General features: G+C 38.7%; 1 long non-coding RNA gene across 1 annotated transcript; it reads left to right on the forward strand.

The window, feature by feature from the left end:
- The first annotated feature begins 5,227 nt into the window (after window positions 1-5,227).
- LOC117062986 lies at window positions 5,228-22,603 on the forward strand. The gene is made up of 3 exons (XR_004428655.1): window positions 5,228-5,325; window positions 7,684-7,780; window positions 22,462-22,603. It is a non-coding gene; the product is annotated as an uncharacterized LOC117062986 (long non-coding RNA).
- Window positions 22,604-24,933: the final 2,330 nt, after the last annotated feature.

Here is a 24,933-nt window from a genome sequence, read left to right on the forward strand (position 1 = left end):
TAGAGTGGACTGCTGAAAAAAAACAAAACAGAAAAAAACAACAAAAAACAGAAACTGAAGGGCATTTAGAGAAGCAAGTTAAAGAAGAGAATCGAGTCAAGTAGCATCTAGAGAACCCACAAATGCCATTAGAGAGTTGGCTGCCATTAGATAATTGACTTTATGCATCTTTCAGGCTTAGGAAAGCAAAGCTATCTTCTTATACCAGTCAAGTAACAACTTCTAGTTCCACTATTTCTCTTCTTTCATCCACTACCCCAAAAAAGTCAGTAACAGCATTTAGCAAGTAGGAGAAAAAGTGAGCAAGTAAGAAAGGTGAATCTGAGGCCAGGCAAGGTGGCTCACACCTGTAAATCCCAGCACTTTGCGAGGCCAAGGCAGGTGGATCACCTGAGGTCAGGAGTTTGACACCAGCCTAGCTAACATGGTGAAAACCTGTTTCTACTAAAAGTACAAAAAATAAAATAAAATTAGGCATGTTGGCACACTCCTGCAATTCCAGCTACTCAGGAGGCTGATGCGGGAGAACCACTTGAATCCAGGAGGTGGAGGTTGCAGTGAGTGAAGATCATGCTATTGTACTCAAACTTGTGCAACAAGAGTGAAACTCCATCTCAAGAAAAGAAGAAAAAAAAAAGGTGAATCTGATTGCACTCTGCTCCTTGAAGGCAGGAAGCTTAGCTGCAACTGAAATGGGAGAAGCATTTCCATTAAAGTCTTGCTTAAGATACTGGGATAGATATCCTGGTTTCTGTATTGAGTTTATATTTGTGACTTAAGGAAACCACAGGACTTTCTATTACCTATAAGCACCCAGATAAATCATAGGGGATTGCTAAGATGTTTATTCAAAGGAGGAGAAAGAAATTTTCAGCAAATTAATTTTAAAGGATCAATGAGGAGTAAAAAGCACAGTTGAGTTTTATATGATATTCTACTTTTCTGAGTCAGAAAAAAAAATCACAGCAGAGTTTTAGTAAGATGGTTCCAGAAAGAGAATGGAGAAGAAGTTGGAGTGAGGAAAAGCCAGGAGAGCCCCTGTTAAAGGATTCTACGTCAGATGAGTAGATTGCAAAAATTTTCTCCCATTTTGTAGGTTGCCTGTTCACTCTGATGGTAGTTTCTTTTGCTGTGCAGAAGCTCTTTAGTTTAATTAGATTCCATTTGTCCATTTTAGCTTTTGTTGCCATTGTTTTTGGTGTTTTAGACATGAAGTCTAGAACATAGGCCCATGCCTATGTTCTGAATGGTATTGCCTAGGTTTTCTTCTAGGGATTTTATGGTTTTAGGTCTAATATTTAAGTCTCTAATCCATCTTGAATTAATTTTCGTATAAGGTGTAAAGAAGGGATCCAGTTTCAGCTTTCTACATCTGCCTAGCCAGTTTTCCTAGAACCATTTAATAAACAGGGAATCCTTTCCCCATTTCTTGTTTTTGTCAGGTTTGTCAAAGATCAAATGGTTGTAGATGTGTGGTATTATTTCTGAGGACTCTGTTCTGTTCCATTGGTCTATATCTCTGTTTTGGTACCAGTACCATGCTGTTTTGGTTACTGGAGCCTTGTAGTATAGTTTGAAGTCAGGTAGTGTGATGCCTCCAGTTTTGTTCTTTGGCATAGGATTGTCTTGGCAATGCAGGCTCTTTTTTGGTTCCATATGAACTTTAAAGTAGTTTTTTTCCAATTCTGTGAAGAAAGTCATTGGTAGCTTAATGGGGATGGCATTGAATCTACAAATTACCTTGGGTAGTATGGTCATTTTCATGACATTGATTCTTCCTATCCATGAGCATGGAATATTCTTCCATTTGTTTGTGTCCTCTTTTATTTCATTGAGCAGTGGTTTGTAGTTCTCCTTGAAGAGGTCCTTCACATCCCTTGTAAGTTGGATTCCTAGGTAATTTATTCTCTTTGAAGCAATTGTGAATGGGAAGAATTCCACGTGAGATAGTGAGAAAATGGTGATATTTCAAGCTATGGGGTACCTGGAGGCAAGAAGTGTTTATATCACTCCCATAACAACTGTGGGGATGTGAAAAGAGAAAAAATAATTAGTCAAAAGTCTTTAATGTTTATTTCACCTCTGTAGTTGACTCTTAGTGTTACTTTCAATTAATTGTTAACTTTGTTAACTGTTAACTCACTTTCCTCATCTCTAAAATGGACAAATAATATTTGATAAATTAATGTAATAAAATATGTAATGATGTGTGAATTCACCATAAGTGAAATGAATGATAATTAGGTTACCTAAAAAAAAGAATGGATAAATGAATGAATGAAATGCCGAGCTCCAGAGTAAAAGCAATAAGCTCTCTGTCTCTAAAATACCATCCAAATGCTTCCTCAGAGCTGAACTTCCCATGTAAACATTTCATTGTGCGTGTGTGTGTGTGTGTGTGTGTGTGTGTTTTCTCCTGATAATCAAAGTGGTGTTTAAATATTCAATAGATGGCTTTAGTACCTTAAGTACTCATCTGGAGATTACACCTAGACTGGCAAACCTGTTGGGGTAAGTGATCCTACTTGCTATTCAGTTTAGTGTTTACCAGCAAGCATTCAGTCAGAGCCCTGTGCTAAAGGCTGCTGGCAAATCTTCCCATGATGGTTGAGTTGAAATGAATACCAAGACAGTGTCAGCTTCTGGCTTTCATTAGATTCTCTTTGACTGAGGCGAATATTAAAACAAGGCCACCTGATAGAGTCATCTTGGATTCCTGCAGGAAGGGACTGAAGGTGCTGGAAGCAAAATGAAGTACGGGTGGAAAAGCATAATAAGTTCTGCAATTTACAAGTGTTTATATGAAAAATCAGAATGTGAACCTCACTGGAAAGAATCTATAGGCTATTTATCTACTCAAAGTGACCTTGTAATCTATCAGTCATTAAAATGATAGCAAAGAACATGAATGCCACCCTGTGGCTACCAGTAGAAATTATGTTAATATAACATAATTTTACATAATTAGAGGATAATGGGAATGTGATTAAAAGAAATCATACAGATGCCAGGAGAAAGAGGGACAGCCAGATAAACAGTTATCACAGCTAATATATGACTCAGGGAGGCATTACCTAAAATACTAAGGAAAAAAACTCACTAAAGTCTTCTCTAAAAGAAGTAAGCAAAAAGAAAAAAAATCCGATTATAGATGCATAAAGCTTTAGACAGAGGCAAAAATGGATTTCTGGCAATAACGCCAGATTTAAGAACAGAGAAGGAAAGGTATGTTTTATGGTATTCTTCTCAGTAAGCACACTAGGATTATGTGAGACCCACACATATGCACAAAGATGTTTATGAATCTATATGTCCAAGTACACAAATTGTGCATATTCCAATTTACATGTACATTAATATACTCATTTAATCTTCATGTGGGATTTTTCTGCATCTGACTACTGTAAAACAATTGATGATTCTGTTCATTTAATCAACAAATTTTCCTGGAATACCAGCTTTGAGCTGTGTACTGTCCTTAGTTCTGGGGCTACAAAAAAAGTTCATACCCTCATTGAGATTATATCACAGGCTGGAAAATATATTTATATATATATCTATATATATATTTAATAAATATATTTATTTCTTAAATACAAGTTAATAAAATATAATAAATAAAATATAAACATATAAAATAATAAATAAAATATGATAAATAAAATAAAAGTAATAAAATTTATTAAATATTAAAATATTTAATAAAAATATAAATATATGCCCTTCCAAAATCCATATATATATATGTCAGGTTTTGAACATATACAGAAAAAATAAAACAATATAACTGGAATGGTGAATGTTGAGGGGTGGAGGAGAAAGGAGAGCTTCTTTAATAAGATATTTCAAAACCCAAAGGGCATTGTGAGGGAGCAAGCCGTGTATATAAGGAGAAAGGAAACTTCCAGACAAACAAGAGTGCAGTGCAAAGACTTGGTGTGTTTGAGGAACAGTGAGCAGCACCCCCTCCCTGCCACACACCACATAGGGCACAGAGCAAGTGAATAGAAGAATGTTTGGGGATGAGGAAGGAGAGGCAAAGCAGTGGCAGTGGCAGAGGAGCTGGGCACAGAGAGCCTTGTAGACAATTTTGACCACTTTGGCTTTTACTTGCAATTAGAGCTCTTTGATGTGCTCTGGTTTAAAATAATCAGTCTGACTTCAGTCTGGAAAAAGGACTACAAGGGCAAAAGGAAGGAAGGTCTTTTAATAGTCCAGCAAATGATGGCAATGACTTGGTTCAAGGTAGTAGCAATGAATGTGGTAAAAGTGATTGGATTTTAGACAGACAGTAAAGGTAGAATCAAGCCGTTTATATTTAGATTCAATATAGTGCCCAAAAAAGGAGAAGAGTCAAGAGCTTTGGTCTGAGTAATCAGAAGAATGTAGTTGTCATTCACAGATTTGAGAAAGACTGAGAGAAGCATGTTTAGGTGAGGAAACATGGGAGTTCCACTTTGAACATCCTAAGCTACGAGCATTTGTTAGTTATTCAAATAGAGGTCTTTGGTTGAAGAGTAGTGTTACTAGACTTATCAAATGAAATAAAGGATACCCAGTTAAATCTGAATGTCAGATAAACAATGAAGAATCTTTTAGCATAAGTAAATACAATGTTTGTGACATACATTAAAAATAACGTTCATCTGACATTCAAATTTAACTGAGCATCTTATATTTCACCTGACAACACCAGTCAAAGAGCATTTGGGTTAAAAGTCTGAAGTTCAGGGGAGATTTCTGGATGGATGGGGATAAAAATTTAGGAGGCATCATAATATGATGCATTTTAAAACTGAGACTGAGATTACCTAGGGATGAATATGGACAGAAAAGAGATGAGACCTGTGGATATACTTTGAACATCCATAAATAAATCACTCAGTACAGTTGTCAGACTTCAAACCATCCAAGTAAAAACCATCCATTTATTACTCTTTGAACAGGCATTACAGAGTTATCTGCACCTGGATCTTTCAGAAGCAGAGAGAGGCCAGTTCTAAAGCTGCAGTTCTCTCGATGTATCTGTAATAATGCTTCTTCCCACATGTTATCCCTTCTATCACACCATGAGCTTTTGTAAAAGACAGAGACAAATAGGCAGACTTCTCAATATCAAGATCTGAAGGGAAGAAATCTCATAACCTCTGTCCTGGGTCACCATAGTAACATAAGTTCTAACATTGTTAATCTATTTTCAAATTCCATTTCCAAGGTGAGCAAAATCAATATGGGAGAAGAAATATTAGGCCAGTGAAGGCCAGTGAAATATTTAAGTTTTAATGCCATGCCAGTGTTTCCAACTTTAAGAGAAAGAGTATGGAGGTTTGTGTTGATCTCTATTTTATTTCACTCAGAAATAGTTTAGATTTCTAAAGGGAAGAACAGAGAATCATGTGGAAATTAACAGGCAGTTAATCTGGAAAAAATGAAGAAGACTATATGATACAATGGCTGTAAGGATCTGGAGATTTATTACTGTACATAAGCTGTAAGAGTACTTGGCTGTCTGACCAGTCTTGCCTCTCTACCTGCATTAACTCTCATCCTTCTTTCCTAAGTCATTGAACTGCCCAGTCAGATTCTTCCTTGTGTCCTTTTATAAGCTCATCAGAGTGGTATGACCGGCAGGTCACAGAGGGTCGTCTTGAAAATTCTGCCTTTGGTGTCAGATCGATCATGATATGAGTCTTGGTTCTGCCCTTCCAAAATGCATGTAATTAACCTCTCTAAGATTTTTTTTCTTCTGCAAAATGGGGGTACTGAGATGATATCTCTCATGCAAGAATTTCATAAGAATGAACTGAGATACACATGTTAATCTTTGCCTAGAGAACCTGTCTTATAAAAAGTGTTCAATATGTGTTTGAAAGCACTTTTGCAATCATTAATGCTATACAGGCAATGCCTATGAGCAAAAAACAGTCCAACAGTATTCAATGCATAATCAACTGGGAGAAAAATAAAAGAAAAAGAGATCACCCATATTTTCCATTTATTTCCTCCCAAGATCTTTGCTTTGTAATGCACAGTAAATTTGCCTTTCATGAAATGACCATGGGTAACCAATGCTGCCTTTACAGAGGTTACAGCTGCCACTCAGGACCTCTGCCAGTTTCAGAGGCACTCCACTCTCCTAGGCATTGTTTCACAGGCATATCTAGAATTATCTACCCCACTGGGCATTCTAATATTATACTCTAATAACATCAGTTTTGAGAACTAAATTGTAGAAAAAAATATAATTAATAAAAAGCATATAATATGTAAACTTGAAATCTGAAGATTACAAATCACAGTTAAATCACTAACCTTTGTTTTCATCATGAGACCCTATGTAATACTTGGAGTGAGTGGTGAAATGGGATTTGGGGAGAGAGACCCTGTAATTTTCAGAGCTTGGGCTTCCCTACTCTCAGTGGATATCTTCTCAACAGTCAGAACTCCATTTCTACAGGAAGTGATTTCCTAGAGAAAAGGCTCTGGAATCCTCTTGGTATCCCTTCTCTCTTTCCTACCTGGCCCAGGTCACAATCTCTTCCTTTCTCATCCTTCTCTCTTCCAAGGAATGGTCTGCATTGCTTTCTCTTTCCCTAAGCACTGAAATGCCACAAACATGTTCACTTGCAAACTGGGGATACAGTATTTACTCATGACTGTATCATCTGTATCAAGCTCCTGACCTGTATCATCTGGTGAGTCAGCATTCTAGGTTGCAGAATAAATGAAAACTCTATTACTCCATAATATCTATTAACAGGAAAACATAATGATATTATTTATCTTTGGGGAAGCAGAATGCATATAGTTTTGCTTACGTATTACAAGGTAAATATGGGCTGAGTGTGGTGACACACACCTGTAATAACACTTTGGGAAGCTGAGGTGGGAGGATCACTTGAGCCTCAGAGTTCAAGACTGCAGTGAGTTGTGTTCATGCCATTGCATTGCCCCTTGGGTGAGAGAGAGAGAGAAAGGGAGGAAAGACAGAAAGAAAGAGAAGGTAAAAGAAAAGAAGGAAAGAAGGGAGGGAGGGGAAGGGGAAGGGGAAAGGGAAAGGGAAGGGGGAATAAAGGGAAGGAGGGAGACAAGTATGAAGAAAAATAATAATTTGAGATGCTAGACTGAACTATATGAAATTTCTGACATTTCACCATTTTTGCCCTGTAAACACAGCAATAGCATATGGTTCAACCCGGTAGAAACATATTATTTGTCTAAGTGAATATTGCCTCTGGAGGAGAAAAAAGTTCCAAGTGCTGGAACATTGAACTAGTATTTGCCATCAAAAAAGGTTCTATAAGCAAACAGTGTCACTGAAAGAAACCCAAGGGTTTTTTTAAAGACCTTTTTAATATTCAGGATTAAGAGACCTGAGCAAATGCCGTATTCCCATTTTGCAGGGGAAGTTTAGAGGGCCCCTAAAAAATAAATTGACCCACCATACTGCAAAACAATGGCCAAAGTGTCCAATTCTTGGCACCAAAGTTGATGTTTTAGAATGCACACCTAGAGAATGAGAACATAGGCGGTAAACCATTGCAGAGATATAAAAGTTGTGAAAGAAAACGAATGATACCTAAGAGTGTAGCGAAGAGTAGAAGGGATGTCTACTCACCAAACCTACAAACAGAAGTCAGTAATGGCTATTAGTGACTAAAAGAAATTTCTCTCTAAATTTAGAAATCATCCAATTCAACTCACCAGATTCAAAACGTGTGTTCCTATGGCACTAGCCCTGTATGGCTGTCCCTTCTTCTCTCTTCAAAAACCATTCTCAGTGAGTAGATCTCTGCCTTATTACAGGGGTTTTGGTTTTTTATTTTTTGTTTTTAATCCCAAAGACTGCTGTAAGGAAGGAAGAAAAGAAAATCAGTGAGTCACCATGAAAGGAAGAACAAGAGGCTCACTTCAGAGGAACACTCTGAAGAGTCCTACTCTGTCTCTCTTATGGGAAAGACCAAGCTACCCTATGTGGGCCCAGTCAATCTATTACTCAAATTCATTCAGAACCTGGAACTTAAGGCAATGTATTCCTACTTGATGTTTCCGTCTTTATTTTTTATTTTTATTTTTATTTTATTTTATTTTTTTTTTTTTTGAGACGGAGTCTCGCTCTGTCGCCCGGGCTGGAGTGCAGTGGCCGGATCTCAGCTCACTGCAAGCTCCGCCTCCTGGGTTTACGCCATCCTCCTGCCTCAGCCTCCCGAGTAGCTGGGACTACAGGCGCCCGCCACCTCGCCCGGCTCGTTTTTTTGTATTTTTTTAAAACATATTCTCAACCATATCATACTAGCCCCATGAAATAGGTAGGAAAGGTCATGCTATCCTCATGAATAGGAAAGAAAGGTGCTTTATCTCTATATTGCTGATAAGGAAGCTGAAGCCCATGTATCTTCTCAAGATGTCACAAGGATTGCAAGAACTGTAACTAGAATCTGGGCCTTCTGACTGCTCAGTTTAAGAAATAATGTACTTTGGATCTAGAGAGATATGAGTGTCAACTCTGTAACTGATTGCTTCTGTAATCACCTAAGCCTCAGTTTTCTTAGCTGTAAAATTTGGTAATAGATTCTGTTTCAGGTGGCAACAAACTGTGCTCAATTAGTTTTGGTCCTCTTTCTTTTTGAGCCTTTCTTCCCACTCCTCGGCCTGCCTCTCAAAGGGAGAGAATGACATTGTAGGAAACAGTAAAGTAAAATGAGTAGATATTCAAAATGGTTCACCATGAGAAGCAGTGAAGAAAAAGGGTTTTCTGGGTCAGAGTTTCAAACTATAAGGATATCTTTTGAAGTTTTGGTACCTCCTAGACAATGTTATCCAAATAGCTTATTTCCACTGTGGTTTCAGTCTGAAGCTGACATCTTTAAGCTTGTTCATTTTCTCTTTTAAATGTGAATAATATGCTTTAACCTGGGTAATAAATATGCTGTAAAACCTAATTTAAAATAAAGATTACAATGTACTTCCCCTTATCCAAAGGAAGCAAAATATAAAAGAAGCTGCCCTAAAGGTTAATGGAAAAAGAAATTGTTATCTTGATTCTTTTATGTATTTAAAACATTTCAATTCAAACCTAAATTGGATATTGGATTAACTTTAATGATAGATGATAATTTACTGAAAAACACAATGTGGTCATCTCTGAATTATCCTTATTTACAAATTGAACTAAAGAAACAAAAACTCCAAAACAGTAGATGCCTCAAAGTATTTTACTGTCATAAATGTCAGAATATGGGTAAATGCAGTATGATTTGAGGAAACACAAACTATTTCTTCATGAACATATACATTTTTCAGGATGGTAAACATAAGTAGAGTATCAATTTACTACAATTTTTTTCATCACTTTAGCTGGTTGTCACCTCCGCTCTAAATAAGACATTGAAAGAATGGGACAGGGGTTAGTAGGTTTTAATGTAGCAACACTGATTTCCTAAAAGTGTTCATTTCTTAGTGTTTTTGGACAGCATGAAAGTACGAGGTGGGGGAAAAGAGTCTACCAATAGCAAGCATTCTCTATAATGTTTTGCCTGAATATAACATTGTGTTAACATGTGTAGGCTATTATTAAATGCTGTTTTTCTAACATATTTATAAGCATATTTATTCATTTTTACATTCACTAAATATTTTGAGCACTGACTATTTGCCATGAACAGTGGAAGAGCTTAAGAGGGAGAAATGCTTATTTATTCATAGCTACTGTTCTCAAAGAGCTTACAAGGTAATTATATATAAACTTGTTTTAAAATAAGTTTACATAGTGGAAGTGGCATCAGGGAGTCACCAATTGGGTATTAAAAATTAATTGTAAGCATGTCAAACAATGAGACATTAGTTAAACAGGTTATAATACAAGTTGTAACGGAATGTGATAAAAAGCATTTTAAAAATTAGATTCCTGAATTCTACTTAAGAGCAAAAACAAATGTTCACAGTACACTAAATGAAAAATCAGGTTTAAAACACTGCATCAGTTATACACTAACATTTGGTGGCTTAAAATAACAATATATTATACCTCATAATTTTTCGGTTGGCTAAAAAGTCATTCTGTGGGATTCTCATGGGATGAGTCATGCAGCTGTGCTATGCAGTGCAGCCACAGGGTTACTCGAGGCCTGGCTCATCTGGGACAAGTGGGATGACTGGACTTTTCTATAAATGTGGTCTTTTATTCTCAAGAAAACTAGATCTGGAGCTGACCAAGTCTTCTGTTTGCTGATGCCCCATTGATTTAAACAAGTCACACGGCTCACCCCAGAGTCTGTGTGGGAAGGGACACTCTGCCAGGGTATAGCATAAATGGAGGGGTTGACACATTGGAAAATGTATAATCTACCACAAATTGCATGCCCTTTATAATCATATCCTAACACACATACATTCTCACGCATACAGTCTGAAAGAAATACACAAACATATTATCTTTGAGAGGGGGAAGAGTGAGGTTACAAATATTCTTTTCTTCTTTTTTATTATACTTTCAGTTTTGGGGTACATGTGCACAACGTGCAGGTTTGTTATGTAGGTATACATGTGTCATGTTGCTTTGCTGCACCCATCAACTCATCATTTATGTTAGGTATTTCTCCTAATGCTATCCCTCCCCCCAGGCCCCCACCTGCTGACAGGCCCCAGTGTGTGATGTTCCCCTTCCTGCGTCCACGTGTTCTCATTGTTCAACTTCCACTTACGAGGGAGGACATGCAATGTTTGGTTTTCTCTTCTTGTGTTACTTTGCTGAGAATGATGGTTTCCAGTTTCATCCATGTTCCTGCAAAGGACATGAAGTCATCCTTTTGTATGGCTGCATAGTATTCCATGGTGTATATGTGCCACATTTTCTTTATGCAGTCTACCATGGATGGGCATTTGGGTTGGCTCCAAGTCTTTGCTATTGTGAACAGTGCCGCAGTAAACATAGGTGTGCATGTGTCTTTATAGTAGCATGAGTTATAATCTTTGGGTATATACCCAGTAATGGGATGGCTGGGTCAAATGGTATTTCCAGTTCTGGATCCTTGAGGAATCACCACACTGTCTTCCATAATGGTTGAACTAATTTACAATCCCACCAACCATGTAAAAGAATTCCTATATCTCCACATCCTCTCCAGCATTGGTTGTTTCCTGACTTTTTAATGATTGCCATTCTAACTGGCATGAGATAGTATCTCACTGTGGTTTTGATTTGCGTTTCTCTAATGACCAGTGATGATGAGCATTTTTTCATAAGTTTGTTGGTTGTATAAGCGTCTTCTTTTGAGAAGTGTCTGTTCATATCCTTCACCCATTTCTTATGGGGTTGTTTTCTTCTTCTAATTTTGTTTAAGTTCCTTGTAGATTCGGGATATTAACCCTTTGTCAGATGGATACATTGTAAAACTTTTTTCCCAATCTGTAGGTTTCCTGTTCACTCTGCTGATAGTTTCTTCTGCTATGCAGAAGTTCTTTAGTTTAATTAGATCCCATGTCTATTTCGGCTTTTGTTGCCATTGCTTTTGGTGTTTTTGTCATGAAGTCTTTGCCCATCCCTATGTCCTGAGTGGTATTGCCTAGGTTTTCTTCTAGGGATTTTATGCTTTTAGGTCTTACATTTGAGCCTTTAATCCATCTTAAGTTAATTTTTGTATAAGGTATAAATAAGGGATCCAGTGTCAGCTTTCTACATATGGCTAGCCAGTTTTCCCAGCACCATTTATTAAATAGGGAATCCTTTCCTCATTTCTTGTTTTTGTCAGGTTTGTCAAAGATCAGATGGTTGTAGATGTGTGCTGTTATTTCTGAGGCCTCTGTTCTGTCCAAGTGGTCTATATATCTGTTTTGGTACCAGTACCATGCTGTTTGGTTACTTTAGCCTTGTAGTATAGTTTGAAGTCAGGTAGCATAATGCCTCCAGCTTTATTATTTTTGCTTAGGATTGTCTTGGCTATATGGGCTCTTTTTTGGTTCCATATGAAATTTAAAGTAGGGTTTTCCAATTCTGTAAAGAAAGTCAGTGGTAGTTTGATGGGGATAGCATTGAATCTATAAATTACTTTGGGCAGTATGGCCATTTTCATGATATTGATTCTTCATATCCATGAGCATGGAATGTTTTTCCATTTGCTTGTGTCCTGTTTTATTTCGTTGAGCAGTGGTTTGTAGTTCTCCTTGAAGAGGTCCTTCACATCCCTTGTAACTTGGATTCATAGGTATTTTATTCTCTTTGTAGCAATTGTGAATGGGAGTTCCCTCATGATTTGGCTCTGTTATTGGTGTGTATAAATGCTTGTGATTTTTGCACATTGATTTTGTATCCTGAGACTTTGCTGAAGTTGCTTATCAGCTTAAGAAGAATTTGGGCTGAGATGATGGGGTTTTCTAAATATACAATCATGTCATCTGCAAACAGAGACAATTTGACTTCCTCTTTTCTTAATTGAATACTCTTTATTTCTTTATCTTGCCTGATTGCCCTGACCAGAACTTCCAATACTATGTTGAATAGGAGTGGTGAGAGAGGGCATCCTTGTCTTCTGCCAGTTTTCAAAGGGAATGCTTCTAGTTTTTGCCCATTCAGTATGATATTGGCTGTGCGTTTGTCATAAATAGCTCTTAATATTTTGAGATATGTTCCAGCAATACCTAGTTTATTGAGAGTTCTTAGCCTGAAGGGCTGCTGAATTTTGTTGAAGGCCTTTTCTGCATCTATTGAGATAATTGTGTGGCTTTTGTCATTGGTTCTGTTTATGTGATGGATTACATTTATTGATTTGCATATGTTGAACCAGCCTTGCCTCCCAGGGATGAAGCAAACTTGATCACAGTGGATAAGCTTTTTGATGTGCTGCTGGATTCGGTTTGCCAATATTTTATTGAGGATTTTCGCATCAATGTTCATCAGGAATATTGGCCTAAAATTTTCTTTTTTGTGTGTCTCTGCCAGGTTTTTGTATCAGGATGATGCTGGCCTCATAAAATGAGTTAGGGGAGGATTCACTCTTCTTCTACTGACTGGAATAGTTTCAGAAGGAATGGTACCAGCTCCTGTTTGTACATCTGGTAGAATTTGGTTGTGAATCCATCTGGTCCTGGACGTTTTTTAGTTGGTAGGCTATTATTGCGTCAATTTCAGAACCTATTATTGGTCTATTCAGAGATTCAACTTTTCCTGGTTTAGTCTTGGGAGGGTGTATGTGTCCAGGAATTTATCCATTTCTTCTAGATTTTCTACTTTATTTGTGTAGAGGTGTCTATAGTATTATCTGATGGTAGTTTGTGCTTCTGTGGGATCATTGGTGATATCCCCTTTACCAGTTTTTATTGCATCTATTTGACTCTTATCTCTTTTCTCCTTTATTAGTCTTGCTAGTAGTCTATTTTGTTGATCTTTTCAGAAAACCAGCTCCTGGATTCATTGATTTTTTGAAGTGATTTTTGTGTCTCTAACTCCTTCAGTTCTGCTCCAATCTTAGTTATTTCTTTTCTTCTGCTAGCTTTTGAATTTGTTTGCTCTTGCTTCTCTATTTCTTTTAAATGTGATATTAGGTTGTCAATTTTAGATCTTTCCTGTTTTCTCTTGTGGGCATTTGGTGCTATAAATTTCCCTCTATGCACTGCTTCAAATGTGGCCCAGAAATTCTTTGTGTCTGTATCCCAGACACATGGAAAGTTGTGTCTTCGTTCTCACTGGTTTCAAAGAACATCTTTATTTCTGCCTTCATTCGTTATTTACCCAGTAGTCATTCAGGAGCAGGTTGTTCAGTTTCCATGTAGTTTCCATGCGGTCTTCAGTGAGTCTCTTAATCCTGAGTTCTAATTTGATTGCACTGTGGTCTGAGAGACAGTTTGTTGTGATTTCTGTTCTTTTACATTTGCTGAGGAGTGCTTTACTTCCAATTATGTGGTCAATTTTGGAATAAGTGTGATGTGGTGCTGAGAAAAATGTATATTATGTTGACTTGGGGTGGAGAGTTCTGTAGATTTCTATTAGGTCTGCTTGGTGCAGAGCTGAGTTCAAGTCCTGGATATCCTTGTTATTTTCTATCTCTTTGATCTGTCTAATATCGACAGTGCAGTGTTAGAGTCTTCCACTATTATTGTGTGGGAGTCTAAGTCTCTTTGTAGGTCTCTGTGAACTTGCTTTATTAATCTGGGTGCTCCTGTATTGGGTGCATATATATTTAAGATAGTTCTTCTCATTGCATTGATCCCTTTACTATTATGTAATGGCCTTCTTTGTCTCTTGATCTTTGTTGGTTTAAAGTCTGCTTTATCAGAGACTAGGATTGCGACCCTGCTCTTTTTTTTTTTTTTTTTTTCTTTCCATTTGCTTGGTAAGTCTTCCTCCATCCCTTTATTTTGAGCCTATGTGTGTCTTTGCATGTGAGATGGGTCTTCTGAAAACAGCACACTGATGGGTCTTGACTCTATGCAATTTGCCAGTCTGTGTTTTTTAAATGGGGCATTTAGCCCATTTACATTTAAGGTTAATGTTATTATGTGTCAATTTGAGCCTGTCATTATGATGTTAGCTGGTTATTCTGCCCATTAGTTGATACAGTTTCTTTCTAGCATCCATGGTCTTTCCAATTTGGCATGTTTTTGCAGTGGCTGGTGCCAGTCGTTCCTTTCCATGTTTAGTATTTCCTTCAGGAGCTCTTGTAGGGCAGGACTGGTGGTGACAAAATCTCTCAGCATTTGCTTCTCCATAAAGGCTTTTATTTCTTCTTCACTTATGAAATTTAGTTTGGCTGGATATGAAATTCTGGGTTGAAAATTCTTTTCTTTAAGAATGTTGAATATTCACCCCCACTCTCTTCTGGCTTGTAGAGTTTCTGCCGAGAGATCTGCTGTTAGTCTGATGGGCTTCCCTTTGTCGGTAACCCGACCTTTCTCTCTGGCTGACCTTAACATTTTTTCCTTCATTTCAACCTTGGTGAATCTGATGATTATGCATGTTGGGATTGCTCTTCTTGAGGAATATCTTTGTGGTGTTGTCTGTATTCCCTGAATTTGAATGTTGGCCTTGCTTGCTAGGTTGGTGAAATTCTCCTGGATAATGTCCTGAAGAGTGTTTTCCAACTTGGTTCCATTCTCCCCATCACTTTCAGGTATACCAGTCAAATATATATTTGGTCTTTTCACATAGTCCCATATTTCTTGGAGGCTTTGTTCATTTCTTTTTACTCTTTTTTCTCTAATCTTGTCTTCTGGCTTTATTTCATTAATTTGATCTTCAATCACTGATATCCTTTCTTCCTCATGATCGATTTGGCTATTGAAACTTGTGTATGCTTCACGAAGTTCTCATGTTGTTTTTCAGCTCCATCAGGTCATTTATTCTCTACACTGGTTATTCTAGTTAGTCATTGGTCTAACCATTTTTCTTCATTTTTTAAATCTGAATTTAAAAATCTACAGTGAGCACATATAGGATGCATTTTTTCTATTAAAAATTTAAAGTTAGTCCAGAAAAAGTTGTCTGTTAACATATCCTGCTCAAAATGTAGAATGGTCCAATTGTTAAAAGGTCTAAACAATGCACGTTTGATAGCAAAAGTACCATTTGGAGACACTGGTCATGCCCTCATTCATTTGAAAGGAAATTTGCAACACTGCCATTACTATTTTGTCACAACTTTGCTAAATTGCACACATTCAGTTAATTTTGAAGGACTAAAAATTAGATATGACTCATGTTATTCATCAAAAATTACAGTAATATTAACATGCTTTCAGGCAGTAATTTAAATACACACACTTGTAGCCAAATCAAGTTATCCTCATGAGGATCATCTTATTTTTCAATAATATTCCATCTTCAAAGTTTTGCTGATGCAGTTTTTGTCTTCTTGATTGTCCTCACCCCTTTTGTGGCCAGTCATCTCCTCAAGACCCACTTTGTTCCAAAGGCTTGTTCAGCCCACACTGATAACTCCTCTTTGTACAGTCTGTTTGATCATCTGGTTATGTTGTGGCTTATCTTATGTATGTGCAGGCCCTCAATAAAAGAGTGATTAATTGAATATCTGAGCTTCATGTGCAGCACTTGAGCAGAAAACTTTGATTATTTAAATTTCTTCAAATTGTAATAAATCAAGCATTTGGATTTCCAGGGAAAAAGAGCAATCCCAGTGATATGGTTTGGCTGTGTCCCCACCCAAATCTCATCTTGAATTGTAGCTCCCATAATCCACATGTGTCGTGGGAGGTAGCTGGATCTTGGGGGTGTGTTTTTCCCGTGCTGTTCTCTAATAGTGTATAAGAGTCATGAGATCTGATGGTTTTATAAAGGACAGTTCCCGTACACATGCTGTCTTGCCTGCCACCATGTAAGATGTGCCTTCGCTCTTCCTTCACCTTCCACCATGATTGTGAGGCACCCCCAGCTGTGTGGAGCTGTGAGACCAATAAACCTCTTTCCTTTATAAATTACCCAGTCTTGGGTATGTCTTTATTGCATCATGAGTAGGGACTAATACACCTAGCTTCCATCCTTTCCCTTGCAGCAGGAGAGAAAGGGATATACTTCCTGATTATGAGCACTTCTCATTTCTTCTGAGCTGTGACATCACTTTTGGTAAGGGACTCTCCTTCCCAGTGGAAAGCACTGGTGTTTGAGCAGGCATACCCTCATTTTGGAGACTTGTGAGGGGCATGTAGCAGGAAGGAGTTTTAGTAAATGAGGAAATATCTCTGCACTAGCAGCTTTTACTTTTTGTGAACAAACTCATTTTGAAGATCCCTTATTCTCCTCTACCTCCTTCCTGAGTGTCCTGCTTATCATCTGGAGATGAGTGAAGATGGTTTTGGCAGAGAGAAGACTTTCAAGTTAGTATTTCCTGGAGCCAGAGCAGAGACAGACAACTACTGTTGCCTTATGGAGGTATACAGAAATGGGGTTGTTTCAAAAGCTATAAAAGTTTCCTTTAGTGGCTTCTCTTTTTCACACTGGTTGTTTAAACCTGAATATTTCCTAGCTTTTTGCAGATGATGAAATAGGTAGAAAGAAATGTTTAGCTAATAAAGTGCATGTTATTAGGCAAGCTGCATCATCACTTTCTTCTAACAGGATTTAACAATCTGTTCCTTTTCTCATTTTTAAAAAATCCCTGCAACTCTTCCAGGGGTCAGAGGATGCCACTCCTTCAGGGGTCAGTGCATGTTTGTCTCCTGATCGTGCCACAGGAATGTGATTGTAATCTCAGCATCATGGTGGCCATTCTCAACAGTCCCTCTTTCCTGGATGTGATCCTCTTTCCCTGGGATTTGTATAGATAAAAGACTGCTTGGGCTGGGCGTGGTGGCTCACGCCTGTAATCCCAACACTTTGCGTGGCCAAGGTGAGCGGATCACGATGTCAGGAGATTGAGACCATCCTGGTTAACAAGGTGAAACTCCTCCTCTACTAAGAAATACAAGAAATTAGCCAGGTGTGGTGGTGGGCGCCTGTAGTCCCCACTACTCGGGAGGCTGAGGCAGGAGAATGGCATGAACCCGGGAGGCGGAGCTTGCAATGAGCCAAGATAGTGCCACTGCACTCCAGGCAGGGTGACAGAGCAAGACTCCATCTCAAAAAAAAAAAAAAAAAAAAAAAAAAGACTGCTTATCCATGCCAAAAGGAGTTGACCAGGTTCAAAAGTAGAGTCCGCCCCCAGTTATGCTGTGAAGTAGGCAAAGTTGTCTTCAGTACTTCAGGCTCCAGTGTTTGGAATATCGCCTTTGTGATTCCCAGGCCAGCCTGTCTCCACACTTTACTTCTCCCTTCAGCACCAAAGAGAGTATGATTTGTGCATATACTGCATAACATGCCAAGTAAAGAAGTTGGTTGTACATCTTAATTGTCAATTCCAGTAGGGACAATATTAGTCTTTTTGTTACCCACATGAGTGAGGTTCAGAAAGAGTTTCTTATACACTGATATGCTAATTGTCGTCTGAGAGGAGTGCACTGAGTCATTCTCCCCTAGTTGTTTATGCATTAATCATTCCCAAGCACTGTAGAGAAAGGGTTATCAGCCCAGTCCCCAGAATCAGATGCCTGAGTTAAAAGAATGGCTTTAGCACTCTCCAGCTGGTTGACAGTGGGCAAATTGTTTGACTTCCTAGTGCTTGAATTTTTTTCGTATATAAAGCAGGAATAATAACCAAACCTACCCCATAAGTATGTTGTGAAGATTAAATAAATTCATACATGAAAAGCACTTTGAACAGTGTTTATCACATTGCAATCAATGAAAGTTATTATAATATTCGTATTCATTTCTTTTTTTTTTTGAGATGGAGTCTTGCTCTGTCGCCGGGGGCTGGAGTGCAGTGGCCGGATCTCAGCTCACTGCAAGCTCCGCCTCCCGGGTTCACGCCATTCTCCTGCCTCAGCCTCCCGAGTAGCTGGGACTACAGACGCCCGCCACCTCGCCCGGCTAGTTTTTTGTATTTTTTAGTAGAGACGGGGTTTCACAGTGTTCGCCAGGATGGTCTCGATCTCCTGACCTCGTGATCCGCCCGTCTCGGCCTCCCAAAGTGCTGGGATTACAGGCTTGAGCGTATTCATTTCTTAAACTACTTGAGAGTGCTCCCCTTTTCTAATGTCTCTCCTATAGTACCTAACTTAGAGGGGCTTGCTTCCTCCGTGACTGGGGATGGTTGGACCAGGCAAAGAAATAAGAAAAGATCTATGAAAAGAAACTAGATATAATTATAAGAATTTGACTAATGCATCAAAAATGTATAGAATCACAGGACTGAAAGTAAATCAGAGATGATTTAATCTATGGTTATCAAAAGTGGAAATATCAATGAGAATAACACAGGGAGTTTAAATACATATGCCATCATCCCAGTACACACACACACATAAACACACACCCCAGTGCAACACCCCCAACTTCATCCCATCCAACATCTACCAAACCCCAACCAGGGATTCTGATAAGATTTGTTGAGGACCACAACTATGTGTATTTTGAAAAAGGCTATACGAGGATTCTGATGTATCTCTACCAACCCCTTATCCACTGGTGTCTACATATCCTGTCTAATACTCTCAGTTTATGGAGAAGAAAAAAAAAATGATACCAAGAGAGGATAAATAGCTCTGCCAAAGACAAGTTGCTAACAACTGTAGACTAGTGCTTCTCTGGCTTTTATCCCTGCCTTGATAGTTTAGGTCTCCAACCTCTGGTGACATATGGTTGCCCCCAAATAAAATAGTTTCTGGAAGCCCTCAAGGGATATTCCACTTATGCTTAAAATCAAACTGCCCTGTTAGCCACTGCATGGTTCCTCTGTTCCTCTTCTCCCTTTCTTAATCAGCTATTTGAATGACTCATTCATGCTTTATATACATCTGGGTCCATGGCACCTCCAGGACCTATAGCATTTTTGGTTCCCACTGCTGCTTCTGCTGAGCATGCTGCTTGTGTTAGGCACTGCTGCCCCTCCTATTGGTGCTGTCATCTCCCCCTGGGCACTCTACCCCCACTGATGGCCTGGGACTTTTAAGATGCCAAAGGTTTGTGCCGTGTAATGCTTTCTTATGTTATAGAGAAGAGCAAGATAGTGTAACTTATATTGCAGCCCACCACCAAGATTTAGCAGAACAGCTCTTTCTTTCAGCTTCTTATTTATGGCTCCTGTTTTCCTCGCTGCGTCTCTTGCTGGCATTGTGTCTGAAAATGAATAGACAAACAGGACTAAGACACAATAAGGGATTCATACAACTAAGGTTTTTTTTTCCACCTTAATTTGGCTTTCTGATTCTCCCTTCCATAAAGACAGGTGCTGTAAGACTGAATTCATAAGTTAAAAAATAGCAATAATAAAAACCACTCTTTGAGCACTTATTCTGTGTAGGCATGGCATTAAGCACTTTACCAACATTAATTCATTTAATATTCATAGGCATCCTTGACAAAGGTAATATTACTATCGCTGTGAATGAATGAAACTGAAAGGTGTTTAGTCACTTGCCCAAGGTCTCAAAACTGGCAATGGGTGAAGTAGATGTTCTAGCCAAGTGTGCTTTCCTCCAGAATCCAAGCTCCTAATTACTTTATTTTACTGCCTAGGGCTAGACTTTAGAGAGCTTGGAAAATCACTAAAATTATATTTAAAATGATGTATGCATGTGCTTTTTACCCTCTAGAGATAAATTTCAGGTGCTCAAAGGGCAAAAAGAATATCCTAGCATTTTGTTGAGCTTTCCTGTAGGAAGCTGTACAATCTCTTATGAAAATAGACTCCTGCTATGTCTGTCCCATTGGGTCATCAAACCTGCCCAAACATGTCTGATACTTCAGTAGTGGATCAGTTCAGGCTTCTACTGTGACAAGTAGCAGAGCCAAGATGGTGTATTTAGCTATGTTAAGCTGACTCAAACTTAACACAAGATCATGTGCCTCTCATTTGCCTACCTTCATAGATTTTGTACCTGAAACCTTTCTGGGTTACTGAAGATCCTATGGAATCAGGGGGTTGAGGAGAAAGAAACATAAAGAATCCAACCCACTGTGAGAAGACTAAAAGCCCAGTTGGTGGAAGCCGCCTCTTTGGGTGGCCAGGGTAACAGCATGCCTCCCCACCTCTGTCTGCTTAGGCAGCCCCTTGGGGTTACTTAGCATGCTGCAGCTGTGCAGATTTCCATCTCTGATAAAAGTTTGCCTGAGAGGTACTTGCTGATGATTGTCAACAATCAAATGAATTATAGATGATGTTGGTAAACAAAATGCTGCCTTGATAAATGATAAGTTGGCTCTCCTCTGACATGACTGCTAAGTCATTCAAAGTGCTGATTAAACCCATTACTGTAAAATAATCACTATCCATTACCTTTAATGTCGTGAACTGACAACCTAGTTAAGGCAGCTGATGGTGTCAGCAAAGTGATTTGTTGTACTGCATGTCCATCGTCAATAAATCACTTCAATAAATCAATGAACAGTAGCAATAAAACAATATATTTTCACATTTCCTGACATTCAATTACAGAGCGTGTATACTGACTTATTCTTAAACACAACACTGAGATGGAAGGATTCAACATTCACCAGCAATGAACGCAGGATTAATTCTATTTTGGCCCAGACCGGAGGAGGCTTCTATAATTATGTTTGTGTTCATGTGTGTGTGTGCACGTACATGTATGCCTTCTTCAGCTACAGTACTTACCTAGCTGCTGCTGCCAAGGTAACACATTACACAAGCAAGACGATAATCCTAAAGGTGTTCCTTGTCTTGAACTTAGATAAAGGTAATAACATGTAGAATACAGAGCTGTGACCAGGAATTTAGAGACCTGAGAAAGTTTTTAACCAACTGTTTGACCTCATGCAATTCACTTAACCTTTCTGTGATTGTTGTCTCATCTGTAAAGCGGGGATAATATCTGCTTACTGCAGACAATGATTACACAATCAGCTGAGATAACATACATGAGAATGCTTTATGAAATATAAGACTTCTTTCTAAATTACTTTTCATTTCTCTTATTCTGAAGTCACTATTACCTCTAAAACTCTAATTTTATATGTTAAGTGCTCTTTCCAGCTATACAGGTCTTATAAGCAATTAAGTCTTAGCTAACTCAATTTTTAATACAGTAATGTTTTATGTACTGAATCTTCTTTATTCACCCACAACTTATCTAGTACTTGATTTTGTGCCAAACAATGTGCTAGACCCAGAGAAGACAATAGTGAGAAAAGAGTTCACCATTTCATGATAAAAATAGAAGAGAAATAGGAAAGTAACAAAATCTGTAAAAATCATCATATAGATGTTTTCTAAATATCAAAACATATTTTCTTTTAGCTACTATGGTAGAATTTTTGAAAATTATATTGCACACTCTGAGTCTTCAACTCAGTTTCACAAATATTTTCCAGAAAACTTGGATACAAAGGCCTGTGCAGGTGAGACATGTAAGTATAATTCAGGCCCTCTGAAGGGCCTGCTTTCTAACAGAGAGGAAAATAAGTATTTCAATAACTATAGGATGGGACAGAATTTGTGACTAGCAATAAAAAAGGTAACTACCAAGCCTCGTCATGATTAGAAGAAAGTTAAATTACATCTGATTGGGCAAGCACCTAGACATGATTAACATTAGAGATGGTTCTGGAAGGGTGAGTAAAATGCCAATAATCAGAATAAGGCAATATGGGGATGGAGGAATTGATCATTCAGAGAAAGATGTTCCCAATGGAGAGATACACAAAGGCAAAGGTAAGAATAAGGGAAAGCACAATGTGGTGCAGGAATTGGTGAGTTCATCCACTTCGGTTGATGTACTAGTTTAAAGAGGCTAAGTTATGTGTAGTAACAGATTAACTTCAAAATCCCAGTAGCATAACAAACCAACACACATCAAATGTTTATTTTTTGCTCACACGCTAGATCAATGAAGTGTCAGATTCCACCACTTTGTAGCTACAGGATCTGAAATGTGCAACTTTCCTTGTTGCTTCAGGAAAAGAATAAAGAAGCATGGAGAACTCATGCCTGTTCTTCTAGCCTCAGGCACAGAAATGACATACGTTCTTTCTGCTAACAGCCAGTTAACCAGAACTAGCTGTATGGCCTGCTCAATGGCAAGAAGCTGCATAAAGTGGAAGAAAGGAGATTATTTGGTGAGCGTTGTTATCTCTTTCATGGCTGGGCTATGAAACATATACCATGGAAAGTAAAAGATAAAATGGAAAATGTCAGCTACTTCTAGCAGTGACTTTCAGGATGTGGAATTTACACTAACCCTAGGAACTGGGGTGACATTGAATGAACAAGATTAGGAAGATGATCTGATTGGGTCTGGTGATAATCTAGCTGTTAACCAGAAGGTCTGAAGGTGGTTTCCTGGATAAATTGTGAGAGAAGAGGGAGACTGGTGTGGTGCCTATCTCAGGGAAAGAGAGAGAGAGAGAAATTTAAAGCCTAAACATACCATGGTCATGACAATGGAAAACAGGGCATATGTGAGAAGTGATGAAAGTAAAAGTCTGTTAGATTTGGCCATTAATTCAACATGGGACATGAGGAGTAGAGAGTACAGAAAGGAGAAATCCAGGGACTTTAGTCGTAGTGGTATCATTGTGCAGGTAGTCCACAGAAGAAGCCACTCTGGAGACTTCATACCTAGAATATAAATACCTATGATATAAAGTTATCATTATAAAAAATAAAGTATGGAGCTGGAGTAGAGCAACTACAGCAGAAGCCAAAGATGTGAGTCAGATTTAGTGTGTCTTGAAATCCATTCAAAAATCGTCTAATAAATGGCCAGGTATGGTGGCTCACACCTGTAATCCCAGCACTTTGGGAGGCTGAGGTGGGCAGATCACAAGGTCAGGAGATTGAGACCCTCCTGGCTAACACAGTGAAATCCCATCTCTATTACAAATACAAAAAAAAATTAGCCAGGCGTAGTGGCGGGCACTTGTAGTCCTAGCTATTTGGGAGGATGAGGCAGGAGAATGACGTGAACCCAGGAAGCAGAGCTTGCAGTGAGCCAAGATCGCACCACTGCACTCTAGCCTGGGTGACAGAGCAAAACTCCGTCTCAAAAAAAAAAAAAAAAAAAAGACTGCTTATCCATGCCAAAAGGAGTTGACCAGGTTCAAAAGTAGAGTCCGCCCCCAGTTATGCTGTGAAGTAGGCAAAGTTGTCTTCAGTACTTCAGGCTCCAGTGTTTGGAATATCGCCTTTGTGATTCCCAGGCCAGCCTGTCTCCACACTTTACTTCTCCCTTCAGCACCAAAGAGAGTATGATTTGTGCATATACTGCATAACATGCCAAGTAAAGAAGTTGGTTGTACATCTTAATTGTCAATTCCAGTAGGGACAATATTAGTCTTTTTGTTACCCACATGAGTGAGGTTCAGAAAGAGTTTCTTATACACTGATATGCTAATTGTCGTCTGAGAGGAGTGCACTGAGTCATTCTCCCCTAGTTGTTTATGCATTAATCATTCCCAAGCACTGTAGAGAAAGGGTTATCAGCCCAGTCCCCAGAATCAGATGCCTGAGTTAAAAGAATGGCTTTAGCACTCTCCAGCTGGTTGACAGTGGGCAAATTGTTTGACTTCCTAGTGCTTGAATTTTTTTCGTATATAAAGCAGGAATAATAACCAAACCTACCCCATAAGTATGTTGTGAAGATTAAATAAATTCATACATGAAAAGCACTTTGAACAGTGTTTATCACATTGCAATCAATGAAAGTTATTATAATATTCGTATTCATTTCTTTTTTTTTTTTTTTTTTTTGAGATGGAGTCTTGCTCTGTCGCCGGGGGCTGGAGTGCAGTGGCCGGATCTCAGCTCACTGCAAGCTCCGCCTCCCGGGTTCACGCCATTCTCCTGCCTCAGCCTCCCGAGTAGCTGGGACTACAGACGCCCGCCACCTCGCCCGGCTAGTTTTTTGTATTTTTTAGTAGAGACGGGGTTTCACAGTGTTCGCCAGGATGGTCTCGATCTCCTGACCTCGTGATCCGCCCGTCTCGGCCTCCCAAAGTGCTGGGATTACAGGCTTGAGCGTATTCATTTCTTAAACTACTTGAGAGTGCTCCCCTTTTCTAATGTCTCTCCTATAGTACCTAACTTAGAGGGGCTTGCTTCCTCCGTGACTGGGGATGGTTGGACCAGGCAAAGAAATAAGAAAAGATCTATGAAAAGAAACTAGATATAATTATAAGAATTTGACTAATGCATCAAAAATGTATAGAATCACAGGACTGAAAGTAAATCAGAGATGATTTAATCTATGGTTATCAAAAGTGGAAATATCAATGAGAATAACACAGGGAGTTTAAATACATATGCCATCATCCCAGTACACACACACACATAAACACACACCCCAGTGCAACACCCCCAACTTCATCCCATCCAACATCTACCAAACCCCAACCAGGGATTCTGATAAGATTTGTTGAGGACCACAACT

The sequence above is a fragment of the Trachypithecus francoisi genome, unplaced genomic scaffold (assembly GCF_009764315.1).
Source record: "Trachypithecus francoisi isolate TF-2019V2 unplaced genomic scaffold, Tfra_2.0 Lachesis_group17, whole genome shotgun sequence".
NCBI lineage: Eukaryota > Metazoa > Chordata > Mammalia > Primates > Cercopithecidae > Trachypithecus > Trachypithecus francoisi.